Raw genomic sequence first — 8,369 nt, 5'->3', positions numbered from 1 at the left:
TCGGTGGCCTCTGATTTGAAGGGAGGAAGTCGGACTCTTTGAGTTCTCCCAGCAAGGAACGAGATGATCCAGTCCAAGGCTTTTCCTTTTATGCCGATGTTGCTGAGGCGTTGTATGAGTGTGCTGTGACAGAAGGCGGCGGAGAGGTCGAGGAGAATGAGGGCCACTGTTTCTCCGTTGTCCAGTAGTGTTCGGATGTCATCTGTTGCTGCGATGAGGGCGGTTTCAGTGCTGTGTTTGGCTCGAAAGCCGGATTGTGAGGGATCGAGGGAGTTGTTGGATTCGAGGAAGGTGGCGAGTTGGCTATTGACGGCTTTCTCGATGACTTTGGCCGGGAATGGGAGGAGGGATAAGAAACCAACCTCAGGCCACTTTCAGCTCCTTGTTCCTCATCAAAGATGTGCAGCTTGAGTTCAATGGCACCGCAAGCACAGGACCTATGTCTGTAATTAGTGGCATGACATAAGTGATGCCACCTCCTGCATTATGTAATGAGATGCCCCTGAATCTCCCATATCTTACACAAAATCATTGTCCTCGGACTGAATGTCGCCTCCATGGACTGTTTAGGGACCCTCTTAATGGTGGGGGCCACTTCAGTGATGCAGAGACTGCTGGGATCTGTGTTACGCCTCTGTCTGTAATGTGGCCAAGCGTTATTACAAGCCATGGCCCATGCAGGTAAGGGCGGTGGGGTGGTGGAGCTGGGCGGGTGGATTTCTACAGACGATGACTAGGGAAAATTATTTATTTATTTAATTTTCCCTCATGATCGTCTGTCGAATCTCCCCTAACTTGGCCCCACTGCTCTTACCTGCACGGGCCGCGGCTGGTTATTACCCTGGGTCAGACTGGACACACAAACCAGCCCTGGTAATAAAGCTGGACCAGCCGGGGGGGGGGGGGGGGGATCTAAATGAGAAGCACTGCTGCAGCCGGCCACGTTAGCTTTGCTGGCGCTTTTGTTACCAGCGGTGGCCGCTCCATTGGGGCAGAGGTGCGCCACCCCCACCCCCCACCTGCCACCACCAGTACATAAAAAAATAATAAAACAGACTTTAAACCTGTTTTATTTTTATCCCCAGGACTCTGACGGGTCTTGAGGGCGGGTCGAGGGGAAGACACTGCTGGTGGGAGAGTGGTGGGCTCTCCCTTCACTGCGCTGGAGGTGTTTGGCCTGCCATCTCAGGCCGGCCAAACCCATCATGTGCAGAGAAGCTCTCTCCAGCCTCAGCTGCATTGCTGGGGCTGAAGAGAGCAGGCACAGGCTCCCAGTCTGCCTGGGAGCGCAAGTTTCCGTCGCTCAGGCCAATGATGAAGCTGCTCTCATGCAAGAGCAGCTTCAGGATTGGCTGCACCAGAGCCAGAAGCAGGAAGAGCTGATGCACAGGAGACAGCGGTGGCGCCAGCAGTGTAAAGGTAAGTTCATTAAGTTCATTTTTATTTTTTACCCAAACCCTCCCTCCTCCCTGCTACAGCCTGGCCCGCCACCCCCCCCTACACACACACACACACTTTGACAGGGGACTGGCTGCCATTGTTTGTTACAAGGGGCCGATATTGCAGCACAACTGCAAATGTGGTCCTCAGTTACAAAACAGGTACCCACTGCTCGAAAACCGTCCCTCACCCTTCTGACCCACCAGGAAAACGCCATGTGCCCGCTATGGCCAGTCCGGCCCTGTATTACCAGAAAATAATATTAGTTCAAGTATTCCAATAATCACTTTTTGTTATTTTCAGTGAGTAACACAATGTGAGAAGGATATGCTTAGATGTGGGGTGTGCAGCCTGCTGTGCCATAGGACTTAAGGTATACCTGACGTTCTCCGGAAAAATCTAGATTTATTAGGGGAAATGGAAGTTCTGGGTCTCATCACCCTACTAATTCCCTGTAGTTTCACATAGAAATATTATCTGTTTTAAGTAGCCACATTTTCTGCAGGAAACTTAATTGGTGAGAGTGCTCCCAGTAATCTCAATATTCTGAATCTATTACTGGCCCACTTCAGATGAGAAGGCTGTTCATTCTGAGCGCCAGTAAGGCACAGTGTGGCAAAATCCTATGAAATGGTATGTTTCCAAAATAAATTAAAAAAATTATATATGTTTCAAAATATATTACATATAGGATAAACAATGCTTTCTTTCAGATTGCATTCTCTAAAAGTGCTTCTGCACTTTTCTTGTTATTCCTCACACCCTGGCAAAACTTTATGTGGACACAAACCTGCAAACGGTAACAATAATTAGTTCCAAAATACCCCATACTTTAAGGTCAATGAATGTTCAAAAAAACTAATACCACCCACACTAACCCAGTAAAAACCATTTGTAACTCAATTACATCAAGTACCAACAGCGATGAGAAATTGGAATTTGATAAAAACCTCCCTATAAAAAATTATTTAAAAAATAATAATAATTAGCATAGATCAATGTTGTACATTGTTACTAAGCACTTTGCTTGTATACGCAACACTTGAGGAGACTTTGTGGCGCAGTATTACAAGGAAACAAATGTTATGCGATGGAATACATTGTTATTTATTGAACATGATGCAACAATGTGTTTAAATCTATTCTGGGTATTAAACGGATGTGTTTGTAAAACCTGCTCGCCTTCCGGCAGCCAGGCGTGCAGAATTTTCCTAAAAATACACAAGGAGCACGTGCTGCTGGGGGTGTTATTTTGTTTTCGTGCGAGATGGGGCGAAGCGACAGTGCCTCAGACGCACTCAGTCTGCAGCAGCGGAGGAGGCCCAGCTAGACCCAGGCGCGGCTTTCGTGGGGCGGCTGTTCTCTGTACATTACGGTAATTCTGGGCCGGCCCCCACAGCCCATGTGCGTCCTCCTCACTGCATCATTGACATGGCGGAGTCCCCCTCCGAACCCTCCTGATAGGATCCAAGCTGGCAGGGATTCACTGAGCGGCGGCAGGGAGGAGCGGCGCGCCCGGGTCCCCGACACCCCATTCCAGCCCTAGAGAAGGTAAGGGGAGACCCCGGAGAGATCTTGGGGGGCCGCGGGGTGCAGGGATCTCACCCCTGGGGGCGGCGGCGGCCCCTTTCCCAGCACTTTTAAGGACTGCTTTTTTTTTTTAACTACACGAAACTTAGGGTATACGTTGTGGCGACGTGGAAGTTTTTCAGCTGTGCGCCCTGATTGCGAATCTGAGGGGGGCTCTGTTTTCTTTCTCAGCCTGGGGACAGCTTTCTTTGGAGGATACACCCCTTTCTGCCCCCCGAATCTTTCGGCTCAGATTTTCCAGTAAGGATTGCAGCATTTCCCGAAGTTTCCTGGCAGGGGCACTGGCGGACCCTCCCCTTAGCCCCCGGTCACTTGTGATTTGATTTTTTTTTTTTTTTTACTTTTCCATGGAAGCCTGTGAGGCAATGTCCAGCTGCCAAGGATGACCCAGTCCTGCCTGCGCACCCCCAGAGGGCCCTCGTCTTGTGCTTCAAGGGCCCCGCACTGTAACCGCTGCAGCCGGTGGAGGTGGCATGGCAAAGAGGGGGGGCAGTGGATGGTGGAAGTTGGTGCAGTGGGGCTGTTGTATGTTGTCCTCCTGGCGCTTTGGAGCTGCTCTGTGTGGGAGCTTCCTCCATCATAGCCTGGTATTCCAGACAGACTCCTCTTTCTCTGCTCCGGGGATTCCCGGACAGCAGCAGCCTGGAAAGGGGCCCCTGCCTCCCCCAGTGTGAAACTCATTACGCACCACCGAAAGGGCTACAAATGCGCGTAGTTTGGCGCGTAATGTGATTAAATGTGTCTTGCTGCGGTGTGCATGAAACCAATTCTGCATTGCATGGCGACGTCGTAGGAGTCCAAACAGCCCGAGTGTTTACTTTTTGTTTATTTATTTATTTATTTTGTGGAGGGGGGAGCCGTTGGGGCACTTCGGCTTACTTTTGGGAGCGCAGAGACAGCAAGGGAGGAGGGGAGGGGGGGGGGGGGGGTTGCGCTGCAGCTGATGAAACTTTTCCCCCAAGCAGCACGTTCTGTCTGGCACGCAGGGGCCGCTGCCAGATGTCACTCAGGTGGAGAGGCCCCGTTTGCTGCTCCTCCTCCTTAGCCAGCAAGCAGAGGAATCCGGAGCCCGCGGCTATCCGCGGAGACGTCCTCCACGTCTGGATCCAGGGGCCACTTTGGAGAGATTCAGACGCCTCAGGCCACCGGGCACCAGCTTTGCCCGACTCCTCCCTGGAATTAGGAGAGGCTCTCACCCCTCGCGGAGCAGCTGTTAGACACCCCATAAAAGGCCCGGACTCCCAGACACGCTTTTATTTCTGAAACACCTCAAGACGTGTAGCTTTGTTGTGGGAGTCGGGAAGGCAACAAGCCGCCTTGTTCCCAGGTCGAGCTCACACGCCCCTCCCTGTTGGAATTTCGGATGGCCTTCTCTGGAATGTGTTCCGCTTTTGTCCCTGCTAAAATGCCATTACACTTAACATTCCTTTGTGGCCCGGTGTCTGCAGTGCAGCACCCCCGAATGGAACCCCATTTTATCTTTTCAGGGTTGTCAAGGCGTGTGGGCGGGGCCTGGTCGCCTCGTCAATGCCGGCGCAACCTTTGCAGACCTGAACCTAATTCTGGTAGCCTCACGGTGGTGTGATCTTGTGCAAACCACGTTATTTTATTTATAATTCCAAGTTTTTTTAAATGCAAATCTAAAACAGCCTAGACGACGATTTTAGTTCAGTTTAAAATGGGACCATTCTAAATATCCAGTGTAATAGGAAAGACAAGTCATGACTAGCCCCCCCCCCCCCCCCCTCGACAGAGCTAAGTAGCTCCTAGTTATATATAAAAATATCATCCAAATATTGCTATTTAGCAAAGAAAACTTTGCATTGTGGTACTTGTAGTTTTGCTTGTGCATTACGGCGCAACCTTTACAGACCTGAACTTAATTCTGGCAGCCTCACGGTTGTGTGAACTTGTGCAAACCACGTTATTTTATTTATAATTCCAAGTTATATTAAACGCAAATCTGAAACTGGCTAGACAACGATTTTTAGTACAATATAAAATAGGACAATTCTATATATCTGGTGTAAAAGAAAAGTTATAAACCCACCCCTCACATACCTAAGTAGCTCCTAGTTACATATAACAATCCCATCCAAATATTGCTATGTAACAAATAACTATTTGCATTGTGGAACTTGTAGTTTTGCTTTTCCATTACATGACTGGGCCTGTATCAGCCACTTTGCAAATAATTTTGGCTGAATTGACTAGTTGAACGTTTCAACTATGACATTTTACTGCTAGGCAACTATGTTCTCATTGTAGAGAAGTAAGCCCTGGTGGAATTGGAGGAATTTGGAGACTGTGTGTTACTCCTTTTAAACTAGAGTTCTGGCCAAATTCCGCCAGTCGCTGCATGGCAGAATTTTTTTCCCTGTTCAGGCAATGCAATGACAACAGCAACAACAACAATTCAAGGCACCAACAAGCGAGCTGGCGAACGAGATGTGGTGCCCCCAGCGCAATTTGCTGTTGCTAGGAGGCCTTGGCGTGATTTTCTAACCCACGCCAGTGCAGTCATAGGGCTGCTTCTCAAGTAGATTTTGCACTCCACTGGCAGTAAAATCAAGTCAAATGGCCACGTGCTTTTCCTGTTTCCGTTCGCGCTGATTTTTGAGCGCAATATGAGCTGCCGTCGCTAAATCACCGCACGAGCAGTGGTATATGCATTTTTATCTGCCTTTGATTGAACTATGTGGAATCTCATTCTGCGACTTTCATCCACCTCTATAGAAAAGCGAACATTGACATATTTCTATAAGAACAGTTCTATCGCAGTTAAACACATTTTTGCTTTCTTCCGGGGGCACCCCAATGTAATATATTATTTCCCGTTAAAAGTGGGGTGTGTTTTTTTCCTGATTACTAGGTAGTATATGACTTGGCCCCGTCCACCTAAGTTTTTGTTTGGTGGGCGAGTAGGCCTACCTGCTTGAAGGTCGCTCAGAATCAGTGTTGGTAAATGCTCACTGACGGTCTGAACCAGTGCGCAGCGGTAATAGTTTGGTTCCTGTAGTTCCATATTACCAAATACGCAAAGTTGGCACCCGACTATGGGCCCCACTCCATTTAGGGGCCTGCTACAATGGATCAAAATACAACTTAAAGTACATAAACCAGAGACATCAGATTCACATAACAGTTGTTTCTTAAAAGCTCATCTTCTGACAGCTGGCAGTTTGTAAAAAACATCTGGTGCATTGGATATTAGGAGATAATTTGTGATGGGTGCCCTGAGATTTCGCCTGCCTTCGGCCCTAGACAGTGTTTAATCCGGCACTAGGTTCCTGTACTCCGATACACTAGGAAAGGCAAATATGTGATGGGGTTTTGCTCTCTGTGTTTTGCAATGCTTGATTTGTGAAAGGAAGAACCCTTTATTTCCTAGATTATGTGGAAACATGAGAGGAAGGTTTGCAGGCCTCCTGCAGGCAAGAATGTTGATGCACCATAACACATGCTGTGCCTGTCCACACTTTCCTCTCCACACTTTCCTCTCTGCGTACAAAGAGGGGTTCAGGACCGTTCTGCCTTGTCAAAAGTTTCTCTGTTCAGTGGATAATTTTTCAGGGTTTAATAAGTATGTTAGAGTCTCAGCATGCAATTATAGCAATAGTGAACTTGGATGTTCAGGGGACTGCCGTGGACTTGTTATGTGTCTGGTCTGCCACAGGGAAACCAAAGTTGTTCTTGGCATGAGGCCTCTGTATCAAAAGTAACCCAAAGTGTGCCATTATCCATTTTCAACTTTACTACACTAGTTATGATTTCTATTATGGGCCCTGGAATTATGTGGCAATTGAGGGCCACATTGTGCAGTATGGTTGACAAAAGTTTGCAGCAGCCAAAGATAAACAATGCAGCACAATCTGTGACCGTGTTATTTTGACTTTTTAGAAACTGTTAATTATGTGTGGGCAAACTTGCACCTGATTAGTGCCAGTTTAACAGCTGAATGCTGGAACCAGCAAGTGAATGGTCTTTGGTTAACACTTGCAAAGGATTTGCCATTTTCAGGACCAAGCTTTAATCTCCCCTGTTTAATAAAAGCTTTTGATCCATGTAAAATCGAAATATTCTTTTGTGGCAAAATATGGGAATTATGCTGGAAGATGATGGATTATGTGGTAAATGTGGCAACTCCGTAATTATGCAGAAAATGCTGCAGGTACAGAATTGCATAATTCCAATGGCTACTCATATTTCATTTTTGCTGAGTTTTACACATACATTCAGGCAGAAAGCAACCCGTTTCCACTTATTATTTGCATTTTCTTAAATGGGAATAACAAAAATGGGGCCTTCCTTTCAGTAACTCATTCGGTATTGTCACTAACAATTGCACATTGACTGGATACAAGAGAAAAAAATGCATGACAGGTTCAAAAGCAGCACACAAGATTCACATGTGGTAATACTCGAATGCTAATGCTTTCAGGAGAAAATACACCAATTGCAACATTAGATTTCACCCACCCAAAAAACACGGATAAATATGAAAAAGATGTGAATTCAAATTTGCAAATATTTAGAAAAAAAGCCATAAAATCAGAAGCCATTTTTAAAACTGAATTAACGTTTGACTCACTATGAACCCCATCACCATGTTTTTCGACCAAAAGGGGGTTCCACCTTGCGCAGTCACTGGATTGATAAGTAACGTGCTACTCGCCCAAAAAATCCCTTCAGTGCCTCGTCAGGGGTTGTAGGCGCTATATAGATACATTTACAATTACAAATAAATACTGCAATTCAGTGCAACATAGGTAGCACTCTGGCCAGTGGCCTCTAGGCAAGTGAGGAAGGCCAGGGCACCTTGGGTTTCTCTTTTGGCCCGCCTCCCAGAGATATTTATGCAGGTTGGGGGCAATTATGCCTGTGCACATGGCGTTACAAAAGGGGGTGGTGATGGATGGAGCATCTGAATCAATCACACACTCACACCCAGTCAAAAGATCTGGGTTTAATCCATCACCATTCTTTAGCCCACTCTGCCATTCCAGTTCAGACATGGCTATATGCAAATCAGTCTGACCCTGTGCCTTATGGGAACAGTCCAGCCTGAACTGTCAAGCCATATCTTCCCTGGACCGGAAACAAGCTTCCGAGGACCGGTTTCTGGCATTCCAGCCGTCTTCATCCCGGCTTGCTTGAATCCAGTGGCAAAGTGAGCAAGGGACTCACGTCGGAGCATACCCTGCCACACTTATGGTGGCCAAAAGCGGTACGTGATGGACGGAGCATCTGATTCAATCAAACACTCACACCCAGTCAAAAGATCTGGGTTTATTCCATCACCGTTCTTTAGCCCACTCTGCCACCCCAGTTCAGACATG

The 8,369-nt window shown here is 47.4% G+C and overlaps 1 protein-coding gene across 2 annotated transcripts in view; it reads left to right on the top strand.

Moving 5' to 3' along the window:
* Nucleotides 1–2,714: 2,714 nt before the first annotated feature.
* FNDC3B (fibronectin type III domain containing 3B) overlaps nucleotides 2,715–8,369 on the top strand; it is a 534,350-nt gene continuing 528,695 nt past the window's right edge. For both annotated transcript variants that reach the window (XM_086944392.1, XM_086944390.1), the window contains exon 1: nucleotides 2,715–2,991. The gene's annotated coding sequence lies outside the window, so the exon portion shown is untranslated. The remainder of the gene's footprint in view (nucleotides 2,992–8,369) is intronic.

This window comes from Lissotriton vulgaris, chromosome 11 (genome assembly GCF_964263255.1).
Source record: "Lissotriton vulgaris chromosome 11, aLisVul1.2, whole genome shotgun sequence".
Taxonomy (NCBI): Eukaryota; Metazoa; Chordata; class Amphibia; order Caudata; family Salamandridae; genus Lissotriton; species Lissotriton vulgaris.
This window is presented reverse-complemented; position numbering and strand designations above follow the sequence as displayed.